Here is a 13,189-nt window from a genome sequence, read left to right as displayed (position 1 = left end):
GCAGACATTGCAGACCCAAAGGAATTTTGCTTGACTGTGACAGGGAGTGGGAAAGGTTTCTGTCTCATGAAAATTCATTGAAAATTACATTAATGCTGCTGGGAAGGCAATAGCATCCAGCAGAAAGGGAGGCACTGCCTCATCCATATGGATCCCATTTGCTGAAGTCTCAGTCTGTGCCCTGCTGATGCTTCCATCCCATCCCATCCCATCCCATCCCATCCCATCCCATCCCATCCCATCCCATCCCATCCCATTCCCGTGGCCCTTTGAGGAGCTGCTGACCAGGGAGCAGCCCCGTGTGGGCCGGGGCAGTGCCGAGCCCCTGGGATGGACCCACCCCGGTGGAGGCAGCTCCCACCAGCACCAGCAGCCACACAGGCTCTCCTGGGAACGTCCTGGCTGCAGGGACCATGGACAGGGCTCTTTGCTCCCACGACAATCCCCTGAGAGCTCTGCAGGCTGAAATGCCTCGGCGCATGTCCTTGGATGTGCCCAGAGGGACAGCTGGGGTCTTGCACCCCTGGGACATCCCAGGGACTCGCAGTTGTTACTGTGGGGTGGCAGCAGGAAGCCTCGAAGAACAGATAATCAATAAATCAGTACTGGAAAAATAAATCAGTATTGGAAAATCAGTATTGGAAAAATAGCGTGCACATGCTGGACCCATTTCATAGACCAATGATTTTAATTTTTGAAATGCCCGCGGTGTTTGATTTGCTGCGTTTTCAGGAAAACGGACGGGAAGGTGGGAGCCTCCTCAGGAGCTCCGGGGGCTGGGGAAGGCAGCCCTTCCTCTCCTCCCTGCCGTGCTCAGGCTGCTGCTGGCCGTGCTCTGCCTCGCCCCGTTCCCGTGCGCTTCCATCGCCCCGGCACTGCACCACCCGCAGCAGAGCACAGCAAACCCTCCCCGTGGGCAGCTCTGGGAAAGGACAGTGGGGTCAGCGTCCTTTCAAGCCCTGCCCACGCCCCTCCAGCCCAGCCCTGTCCTGGCCCCGCTGGCTCTGCAGGTGAAGAGCTTCCCTGTCTCTGCACATTGAGCTGCCGCTCATCCCCAGCAGGATGGAGCTCACTCTGTGCTCAGGCAGGACATTCAAGAACACTCCTGTTCTCCTTTTTGTTGGTTCTTTTCCTGCATTTCTTCTCAAAAGGCTTGTTTATACCTGACTTTCCTGATCAGACACAGGAAACAATATTATTAACCGATCTATCTAAACCCGTATTTGCAGGTTCTGTCTAATTCCTGGCTTTTCTCCTACCTTGAGAGAATTCCAAGTACCAGCTGTGCACCTAAAGCACAAGCCAGGCAGCATTGCTGCCACACAGCCACTGCTGACCACTGCTGACCACTGCTGACCACTGCTGACCGCTGCTGACCACTGCTGACCACTGCTGACCACTGCTGACCGCTCCTGACCGCTGCTGACCGCTCCTGACCGCTGCTGACCACTGCTGACCACTGCTGACCGCTGGGCTCCTTCCCTGACCCCATGGCTGGGAAAGCAGCAGGACTGGCTGGTGTGGCCTTTGTCCCTGGCTCAATGTCACTGCTGGTGTCCCCTCTTCCTCCCACCTTGTGTCTCCTGCTCCTCTTTGTGTCACCCAGAAAAGTGTCACTGGCCCTTCCTGATGTCCCCACTGGTACGCAGTGCCAATGGGCAACAGGGGCACAAAATCGGCCTTTTGAAGGTAATTGTTGTTTCCTCTCAAGAGGATGATCATGTGTAGGAAGGAAGGACATTCACCAAAGCTTTGTGTTCATCTCCCCACCTCACACAGTCCCCTAGGTAGGGTTAATTTTTTCTTTTTAGATTAAAAATATGGCATATTCTACTGTATTAAATCAGTACATATATGTCAGAGTCCAGAACATCCCTTTGGCTGTTCTGGATGCCTCGAGACCCTGGCAGGCAGCTCAGAGACCTTGGCAACAAGTCAAAAACACCTGTGGCTTCAATTTTAGCCCATGGGAGAGGCTGCCAACCTTGTATGAGGAATTACAAGCCAAAAGGGGTCGAGTAGTGTAATAGGGGAATTGGTACAGGGTGAAAAAGTAGAATTTTGGGGTTTTTTAGATTGTAATTCAGGGATACAATACGGAGGAATCTGGGCGTGCCCTAGCCTTTTTCTTCCTTCTTCTTCTCCTCCATGTCTCGGTGTGATGGTGACACTTTAGGGACACACTGTCCAACACAGATTTTAGGTATTGGTACAAGAACTGGAAACATGGTACACATAATTCTGGGTATATAATGTGGGAGACGCCCGGGGCTCGGGGCAGACTGCCATGGCTTCTGTACTAGCCGGACCTCGTCAGGTCACAGAAAAATCCTTTAGATAAGAAGAAATAAACAACCTTGAAAACTCAGCTTCACACCTTCCAGACCTCTTCTTTGGCTGCCGGGCTAGGGAAAAAGGACTTTCACACTGTTGGGGTCTTGCCAACCTGACCCCGACACGTATATATATAATACACAAAGGAAGACAAAAATGGAAGAGCTGCACTGCAGATGTCAAGTAAAACCATTCACTAATTAAATGCCCCCCAAACACGCAGTGATTGACAGTGAGAAGCACCAGCATTGTCTGGTTTCTTGATAATGGGGGCCAATCTCCAGGAGTGGAGGTCCTCCAAGCAGAGGGTTTGTCCAGCAGTGCAGCAGCTGGAGGCAGCCCCAGCTGGGCACCGGCCCCACCCAGAACCTGCCCGGTGCATGGACGGTGATGATCGATACGGATCGGTACGGATCGGTACGGATCAGCACGAGGGTGCAGGGAGCTCTCAGCGCTGATGCCCAGGCATTGCTCTGTCAATAAAATGCTTCCTCATGCCCAGGAGTTTCTGTTCGACATTGGATGTGTCTGCAAGGAGCTCCTGCCCTCAGCACGGCAGCGATGAGTGGCGTTGCCACTGCCTTCGGTGGAGTCAGCTCACCCTTCACCGGCACACACGGATAAAGGATTGGGGAGAGGAGCAACGACCTCCATCTGCTCTCCAAACTTTCACCAGCCCTCTCCGCCCCTTCCAAAGCACACCCTGAATTTAGAATTCACGGTGTGTGCAGAGGCAATGAACCCACCAGCTCTCAACGGCACAAATCAGCAAATACTGTGATGCATTATCAAATTAAAGATTAGAAATTGAAACGTTTCTTGTAAAGTATGATCCTCGCCTTGATCTGTGCATTTGGAAAAATCAATAAAATAATGTGCAACAACCATGCAAGGTTTCTTTTAATGACTTGCGTCTTCATAAATACCATATTCATTACAGACCTCCATCAAAATATATTATCTGCACTTGCCCACACTGCCGCTCCTTGATTGGAAAGCTTCACCTTGCTACGGCATGAAAAATGGATAAGAATGGAATGGAATACAGAAGGGCCACTTATTATTTGTCAGCTGGCAGTGTTTGCCCTTTTAAAGCAGATATCAAAATTTTAAATGTGATCTTGTAGCAGCAGTGGATTTTTCCCAGAGCTGCCCGTGGCAGTTGTGGGGAGGTGTGGAGCGCTCGGACTCCACTGAGTTAATTTCAGAAACGCCACGGCTGCGCTGGAGCAGGGACCACGTCGAGGAACACGAGGAACGTGTCTGCAGGAGCTAATGCCAGAGGGGTAATTAATGCCTTCCCCAGACCTTCAAAGGTGCAGAGACACGTCACTCGGAATTACAAACTCTGCACCTTTGCGTCTGCCTTGGAGAGAGCGACAGCACGGCGGCCGTGATGGATGTGCTCAGGGTCCCCACCTGTGGGTATCCTGATCAATCTCATCCTTGGGAATCCTGGGAACTTAAGGGAAGAGCCTGTCGGACTTGCTGCCTTGTGGCCAGGGCCTGGCCTGGCTCAGCATGCCCAGACACCGCGTGCGCTGCCACGGCACCTGCGTGGCACAGGGAGCACAACTGGGCCTGCACGAGGGCTGCACTGGGACTGCCCCAGAGAGGAGGGGACAGCGCTGTCCCCTGTGTCCCACTGGGGACAGTGACAGCGCCGTCCCCGTGTGTCCCAGTGAGGACAGTGACAGTGCCATCCCCATTGTGTCCCAGTGAGGAGGGGATGGCACTGTCCCCCGTGTCCCAGTAAGGATGCTGACAGTGCTCTCCCCGTTGTGTCCCAGTAAGGATGGTGACAGCGCTGTCCCCGTTGTGTCCCACAGAGGAGAGTGGCAGCGCTGTCCCCCTGTGTCCCAGAGTGGAGGGGACAGCACTGTCCCCTGTGTCCCACTGAGGACAGTGACAGTGGTGTCCCCGTTGTGTCCCACAGAGGAGAGTGGCAGCGCTGTCCCCCTGTGTCCCAGAGTGGAGGGGACAGCACTGTCCCCTGTGTCCCACTGAGGACAGTGACAGCGCTGTCCCCTGTGTCCCACTGAGGACAGTGACAGTGGTGTCCCCTGTGTCCCACTGAGGACAGTGACAGCGCTGTCCCCTGTGTCCCACTGAGGACAGTGACAGTGGTGTCCCCTGTGTCCCACTGAGGACAGTGACAGTGGTGTCCCCTGTGTCCCACTGAGGACAGTGACAGCGCTGTCCCCACTGTGTCCCACTGAGGACAGTGACAGTGGTGTCCCCCCCGTGTCCCACTGGGGACAGTGACAGTGCTGTCCCCCCCGTGTCCCACTGGGGACAGTGACAGCGCTGTCCCCGCTGTGTCCCAGTGAGGACGGTGACAGCGCTGTCCCCAGTGAGGGCTCCCTCCCTGCCGTGCTGTGGTTCTGCTCCAGCCCCCTTGTGCAGTGATGAATCTCCAGGTTTGTGTTTTCACGTTGTGCACAAGGTGTTTGTGCCTGGAGCACTTCCTGCTTTCCTGGCACCTGGAACCAGCCGCGTGTCCGCAGCTCCCTGCTGATGTTGGTTTATTTATTTATTCACCCCATCCATGCCCTGAAATAAACTCTCCCTGTTTGCTTACCTGGAAACCATCTGACTCTGTCTTTCTCTCCTTGATCCATGAGCACAAACACTAGGAGACCTAATTTCTTCAAGATATTTACCAAAAGATTTAATAATGATTGGATTGGATTTATTGTAGAGAGAGATGGCATTTTTTATCTCAAACAGTACCAAGACCCTTCTCCCCAGCTGCCGAAACCAATTGATCCAATATTAAATTCCACAAAATGAGCAAACTGCCAATATCGCTATGTACAAAACCCCAACTGCCCTCCCAAAATATTAGCAGCTAATTAAAATTAAACATTATTGCTACCCACATAGCATTACTGCCTTCATCAGGAAGGTCTTTTGGGGACATTCCTCTCCTCCCTGCTCAGTTGATGGCTCATTTTTTGTGGAGAAGGAAAACACCCAATTTACTGTTTGATATGAAGTCACCGTGTGGCAGCTGAGCCCCAGCAAGGCCCGGCCGAGGCTGCTTTGACCTTGACCCTCACTTTGTGCCCCCACAGGGATGGGCTGGGCTCTCCTCACAAGCTCTGCTGGAATTCCCTGAGAAGCCACAAACTGCTGCTTCCTTCTGTTCCTCACCTCAGGGAGAGGAATTTAAATGGACAAAAATGTGAAGCTGGCCATTTGCAAGGAATGATGTGCAAATTCAGCAGAAAATGCCCAATCTAGCCTTCAGCCTGGTTCTGCCTGGGAGCCCAGGAGCCTTCAGTGGGAGCCGCTCCTGGGGCAGGCTCAGCTGCAGGAGCGGGGTGGGCAGCACCCGCGCCACAGGATCTGCGCTGTGCATCTCCCTGAGATCTGCCTAAACCTCCAAAGCGGTTTTTAAACAGCTGAAGAACACTCTGAAAAGGAAAATGCAAATAAACAGAGCTTTTTCTTTCCAAGGCGTCGAAGGGGATTAGTGAGAGTCCCACCCTCTCTGCTCCCATTTGCATTCGGTGTTCCAACGGCACTTGACTCTGAAATCATTCCAGTAAAGCGGAAAATTAATATTCTAATATGCCTGCTTCTCCAGCAGCTACAAATAAGTAAAGTGGAAGTAGTAAAGAAAATGTTTTAGTATTAACTCTGGGTATGAATATTTATTGTAACTTGCCCTCAGCCACCTGCCGTCCTGTCCCTGCTCGCTGGCAGGAGCCCCAGCAGGAATTATTTCCATGTTGTTTATCTAAGAGGGGAACAGTTTCTGTCTGAGAGGCTTTTGACCATCTTTTAGCGTGGGATTTGCTCAGGTAATTGTGGTCACTGGCCAGGGGCACGGTGGGAGGGGTCAGACCCGTGGCTGTCCCCAGAGCATGGGGCTGTGGGCATGGGTGGGCAGGAGAGGGGCCTGGGGGTCCCCAAACCTACACCCGGCCAGAGCAGGGGTCACTGACAGAGAGGTGAGGGATCCATTCTGTGCTGTGCTGGAATTAGGGATCCATTCCCTGCCCTGCTGGAATTAGGAACCCATTCTGTGCTGTGCTGGAATTAGGGATCCATTCCCTACTCTGCAGGAATTAGGGATCCTTTCCCTGCCCTGCTGGAATCAGGGATCGTTCCCCACTGTCAGGGTGCTGAAATCCTGGTGCAGGTAGAACTGGGCCCTGCTCCTGCTGCTCCCTGTTATTCCTGGTATTCCATCCCTGAGGTGGGGCTGGGCTCTGTTATTCCCTGGCTGAGGTGGGACTGGGCCCTGCTCCTGCTGCTCCCTGTTATTCCCAGTATTCCATCCCTGAGGTGGGACTGGGCTCTCTGTTATTCCTGGCATTCCATCCCTGAGGTGGGACTGGGCTCTGCTCCTGCTGCTCTCTGTTATTCCCAGTATTCCATCCCTGAAGTGGGACTGGTCTCTCTGTTATTCCCAGTATTCCATCCCTGAGGTGGGACACCCAGGAGCAGCGTGGAGCACCAGGGGCTCTTCCCGAGCTCGGGAAATGCCGAATCTGCCGGGCACGCCGAGGTGCCCCAGGGTTTGCCGGGGCGGGAGCGGGGCTGGCAGCCCCTCACCTGCCCCGAGCCCCTGCTGGGGTGTAGCTCAGCCGTGCCCATGGTTTTGTTTGTGTCCAGAGAGAACTTTATAGGTAAAAATGGGGGATTCAAGGACTGTCTCTGAGGGTCACCCTCAGGGCCCTGCCTTCAGACCCAACCATCCCCCGGGGCCAGCTGGCCCCAGGCACTGCCTGCTTGTGGCTGGTACCAACTCAGGACATAAAATTTGCCCTCTCAGGTATGTTACCGTTAAAATATAATCTCAAACATTCCAATGCTGTGGCAACATTAAATAATTATGGCTTTTTCCCATTTTTTCCCCTATTTTCGTGTCTGCAGTCTGTGATGACTGAATATACAGGAGGAGTGAATCCCTCATTTCCAAGTATAAAACTTGCATACTGTAAGGCTGAATTATTCATATTATTCCTGGCCAGCCCTATCGCTATTTACATTCTTGATACTGAAAAATATTCTTCAAAGACGTATTTTAGCAATTAAAATTTAAAGATGGAGTTTGACGACGCTGGTGATTAAATCCAAAGTTCAGGGTGTGACTGGTGTCAGGTGCTGGTGAGGCTGGCAGCATTCCCGAGTGGGTCACAGTTTTCTGGAGTGAATTTAACCCAAAGTTTAATGCCCTTTTGGCATGTTTTTTTTTCATTTTCCCCTGAGCTGGAAGCCAAGCACTCTCTGCTGCTTGTGTGCAGCACACAGACGGAATTTTGGCAGCTGACAGCATCCCTGGGTGGCAGAGCCCACAGCCCTGGATGTGCCACACGTGGGAAGCTACCAATGCACCCCTGGGTTTCCTGCTCTCCTCCTTTTCTCACCCAAACAGACTCCTCTGCCTGCTCCACCTGCTTATCAGCAGCACGTATTCGCTGCTAATGCTTTTTTACATCTCCATCACAATGTTAAGAAATACTGAAATCTCACTATTTAAATTGCTCTGGTGAAGTACAATACATTAATCATAAATATTTTATATGAATCTGTCCCTTTTTTGGGCACATCTCAGCAGTGTCTTAGTAACATCCTTTCCATAGAACTTTAATCTGTGTTCTTATAAAAGCAAAAATAGAGGGGGAAAAAAAGAGAGAGAAAACTAGGTGAGTATTCCTTCCCTCTCTCCCACTCGATGGGAACAATCCCCGGGAGATTTCCCCAAGCCAGGCTTTTAATTTTCCGTAACACTGCAGGTGAAGCGGGGAGAGCTGTCACAAGCGCTGCCTTCGGGAGATTTGGGCTGTGCCGCTCAGCTCCCGGGAATAATGACAGCGAACGCTCTCCCGCTCCCGAGCGCAGCCCACGGAGCATTCCACTCCATTTCACGGAAACAGCCAGGTGTAATTTTAATTCATTTTCTGCCATTTTATCCTTTCCGCTGGATTGTTTACAATCCACCGCTTCCCTCCCCCTGCTCGGGCTGCTTGTGCCGCTCTGCAGCGCTCGGGAACCGTTCGGCCAGGCCACGGAAGGGCACCGTACACCTTAATGCCGATTTTCCCGGATTGTCAACACCCATTGTCTTGGCGTGACTCGTTAAACCCCTCACAGCAGGGGCATGAACCGCCTTTTATCTCCCATCATGGCAGGGCACAGACATCGTCCCCGGAGGCAGCATCCCTCCATCCCTGGGAGCAGCATCCCTCCACCCCTCCATCCCTGGGATCAGCATCCCTCCATCCCTGCGAGCAGCATCCCCCATCCCTGGGAACAGCATTCCCCATCCCTGGGATCAGCATCCCTCCACCCCTCCATCCCTGGGAGAAGCATCCCCCATCCTTGGGAGCAGCATCCCTCCATCCCTGGGAGCAGCATCCCTCCATCCCTGGGAGCAGCATCCCTCCACCCCTCCATCCCTGGGAGAAGCATCCCCCATCCCTGGGATCAGCATCCCCCCACCCTTCCATCCCTGGGATCAGCATCCCCCATCCCTGGGAGCAGCATCCCTCCATCCCCGGGGGCAGCATCCCTCCATTGCTGGGAGCAGTATCCATCCCTGGGATCAGCATCCCTCATCCCTGGGAGCAGCATCCCTCCATCCCTGGGATCAGCATCCCTCCATCCCCGGGGGCAGCATCCCCCCCATCCCTGGGAGAAGCATCCCCCATCCTTGGGAGCAGCATCCCTCCATCCCTGAAATCATCATCCCTCCATCCCTGGGATCAGCATCCCTCCATCCCTGGGATCAGCATCCCTCCATCCCTGGGATCAGCATCCCTCCATCCCTGGGATCAGCATCCCTCCATCCCCAGGAGCAGCATCCCCCCATCCTTGGGAACAGCATCCATCCCTCCAAATCCGTCCTTGTGCCAGGGCAGAGCTCCCCCAGCACACAGAGACTCCCCAGCCTGGAAAATGGCTTCCCCCCCAAAAAAAAAAAAAAAAAAAAAAAAAAGTCACCAGCTATTCCCTTTCCTTCAAATGGCATCAAAGGTTTTATTTTGGTGTGGGACATTTCCTCAGAGTGAGGACATTTCTGAAAGCCAGCCCTTCCTTCCCAGAAAATAATCCAGGTTTTGGCAAGCTGCAGTTGCAGAGCATCCATGGCCTTTATCCACAAAGCCTTGGGGATGACAAGTCCCTGTGGAGAAGTCAGGGATGGAAATTTCCAGCAGAGCTGTGGGAAGAGATAGATTTTTTGTGCTTGTGAGTTTCAGAGGCACTTTGACAGACCCTACATTGGAGAGCTGAACTTTGTTTCCTTTCTATAATGCCCACAGTAAAAGAACAAAAAAGTAAACCAAAAAATTCCAGTCTTCAAATCTTCAGAACTATTTTTTAGCCAGCAACAGTGGGAGTTGTGTACTGAGGTGAAGAATAGGGGATGATCTTACAGTACATTTTAAATAGCTTCTGAAACAGAGGCAACCCTAATTAACATTTTATGGTACTGGAATTATAACAAGAAAAGCAATTTAGTCTGTGAAACTCCCTTTGTAACATTGGCAATGATAAACAAAGGGAGAAAATGTTCAGGGAAGAACAGAAGAAGGAATGGAGAAGAATTAAAGGTGGAGGAGATGCAGCTCTAGCAGTTAATAAGTGACTGAAAAAGATATTTTTGGAGAATGATGGAGACGAAGTAAAACCAAATGACCAATGAAGGAAGCTGGGCAGCTGAGGAATCTCTGCCTATCCGAGTTGTTTCTCCTGAGCAATGCTTTAATTCAAGTCTGCTCTCTCCTAATCTTCACTCAAACTGAAACAGCTGCAGGAGCAACAATGCAAGGAAACCAACCCAACCCTAATCCTCCTGCTCGCCTCAATTCATGAACAACTGCATCAGTGTGTGGAGCCGCAGAGTTCACTGCAAAGATTTCCTTCATTGGTTCTGAGCGGCTTCAAGGACACGGCTGGCGCTCCAAAGGCCGGGAATTGTACCTGGATAACGATCGCTGCTCCAGCCCCGCCCGGCCGGGCTGTTCCGAGCCGGGAGAGGCGAGCCGGGGCCCGCAGTGATCACAGCAGCCGGCCCAGGGCGGCAGGGCAAGTGCAGATCAGTTCTTCAGCCCCAGGAGGCAAGAATTATGCTACTTAAACAGATTTGGGTTTTTTTACTTTTTTTTTTTCTCTTATCATGGCTTCAATTCCTTTTGCTCTCAGGCTTCTCTGTCCTGAATGTTTTGTCACCTGATGGCTAGACTGCAAAAGGAAAAGTGAGGATTCTCACACAGATTCTGGGACATTTCAGTTGTAAAAATACGCTGAAATAAGCTACTGCCTTGGCAGCTTTGCAACAGCAGACACAGAAAGGCAAGGAGTTGTTGCAGAGCTTTATTTCAGTGGGGTTAAATGCACTTGATGGGGTGCAGAGGGAACGGGGCACCTGCACTAGGGAGGGTTTGTCTCAGTCTGCTGACCTCATGGGTCCATGTGAGCCTTAAGGACTGTCCCAGCCCAGAGCGTTCTGGGGTTCTGTGATTCCCTGTGATGGAAACACAGGGAGGTACAGATCCCAGTATTTATTTCTGAGGCCAGTGCTCCACGGCAGGGCTGTGATCAGTGGGAGCAGCTGGCCAGAGGAGCGGCTCGCTCCCCAGTGCAGATGGATGGTGAGAAGCTGGGGCTGGCGCAGAGCCCGCGGTGTTTATTCAAGAGATGTCTGCCTGCCCCATGCATCATCTCCAGCTACAAAACCATAGGACTCTTTAATAAATATTTTGCCTCTAATGTCTTGGTGTGAGGAGATTTATGCACTGATTAGTTCTTTCATCTTGTTTGTTGAAGGAGCTCTTGTTTACAGAGCCCCTGACGGAGCTGCAGGGATGGCAAACTGTGCCAGGCGCTCCAGGGCTTCTGTCCCCAGCAGCCACCAGCTGGGCCACTCGGGTCCCACGGCGTCCCCCCAGTGCCACACGGCCTGGGACACCTCCTCGGGACAGGGGATGGACAGGGGGCCCTTCCCTGCGATCATCACAGACATTTTTTAACGTGCCACTCCTTGTCCTGGTTTTGTCAATCACGGAGCAGACACTGCATTTGCTGTCTTAGATATAATTAAATAGCAAATGCTGCACCTTGTTAGAGAATGTGAGGCAGAGGCCATGCTTGTGACACAGTGTGAAAGATGAAGGAATTTATTATCAACATTTTTCAATGCACTGTCACATTTTGACATTTTTTTAAAAATCCTAAATAATAGAAATAGTTTCAAGTTCCCACAAAGAGACATTGTGGTACTCGAATTGTAGGGACGCCAATGAATTAAAATCAGTTTGCTGATCAGTTTGCTGGCCCTCAGCTCAGTTCTCCTCCCACGCTGCTTCTTCCAAAGTGATTTTTGCTTCTAGGAGCTATTTCAGAGTGGGAAGAGGGGTCGTGGTGCCTTTTTTTGTGGGAGCAGAGAGTTGTGGCACCCCTTCTTTATAGGACAGAGCTGACAGGGTAAATCCTGTGCCTTTCCCACCTGCGAGCTGCAGCTCAGCCCCGGCGCACAGCGAGCTCCCTCTGAAGTGCAGGGAGCCGCTCTGATAAGGAAATGAGCCCTCCCTGCCGTGCCTGATAAGCAGGGGAGATGCAGCCTCAGATCCTCCGGCAAAGCCGCCTCTGATTCTGTGTCCCCGTGTTGCAGCAGAACGCTGGGAAACACCAGTTTGGAAACACCAAAAAACAGCAGCTCCATCGCTCCGAGCAGAACATCGGCCCCAAAAGCACCTCGTTAGTCCGGTGTCACATCCTGGGAGAGGCTTTGGTGCTCCGTGGGCCAGTTCCTGAGAATCTCAGGTTTCATTCAGTGACCATTGATTTTGCTCTCTAATTTACATCTATAGAACAATGTTTGTCGGTGTAAAGATGCAGGAAAAATAAGAAATTTGGGGGTATTTTTAGTTTGCCTAACGAGGCACCGCAGGCATGATGAGAGTTCTGAACACAGGAGTAATCACAGGTTAATGATCTCATCCTCACCGTTGGGTTAATCACGCAGACAAATAGCAAGGCAAATCCTGGAATATTTATTCACTGCTGGAAAGTGGAAGAGAGACAGAGTTGGCTTCCCAGAATGCTGCGTTCAAAATAAATCCTGACATCAAGGTGCCTTTTGGTTGGGTTTTTATGATTCATATTTTACTGTGGAATTGGTATCTTATAAGATTCCTATTTATTGTTTTGTAGGTTGGAAATTAATTTTCATCTATTACTGCAAAGAAGTCCCCATTGGTAGGTAAAGGTTATTTGTAATGACCAAATTTGTCACTGTTTGGGATCTCATAAAGGTCACAGTGGAAGGTTTTCTCTTGCTTTAAATAAAAATCTGTATTTTAAAAAGAAATGTGCTTAACTTTCATTTCATAGAAATATCAAACCTGTTTGCACTATAATTTACTTTTGGAGCTCTTGACATTTACGCAGCTGCCTGTCTTTGGAGAACAATCTCTTGATTTGGCTGGGAAGCAGTCAGGAGGGATGGGGGAACAGAGAGCACCCGGGTCCTGCTGGCACCCGGGGACCTTGCCCTGGCCCAGGAACACCCACCCCGGGCACGCCCAGGGGCACAGGGGTGGGCACTGCCCTCCCGTGAGCTGGCAGTGCCACCCAGCAGGTGGAAAAGGTGTGGAAAGCCTGGAAAACCTCGTGGTGCATTCCAGCCAGGGAACAGCAGCTTCTGTTCCTCTGCTTCTCCAGCACCTCCTGCTGCTTCCACACGCCCACCCCAGTGCCTGAGGGACATCCCTGGCAGAGACACCAGCCACTGCCACCTCCTGCTGCCTGGGAAGCCCTTGGGCCGGGGGGGCTGTTAAATCCCCAGTTTCTTTTCCTGGCAGGCACAAAACACCATAGGTTGTACCAGGGAGAGCTC

The sequence above is a fragment of the Vidua macroura genome, chromosome 9, assembly GCF_024509145.1.
Source record: "Vidua macroura isolate BioBank_ID:100142 chromosome 9, ASM2450914v1, whole genome shotgun sequence".
Classification (NCBI taxonomy): Eukaryota; Metazoa; Chordata; class Aves; order Passeriformes; family Viduidae; genus Vidua; species Vidua macroura.
This window is presented reverse-complemented; position numbering follows the sequence as displayed.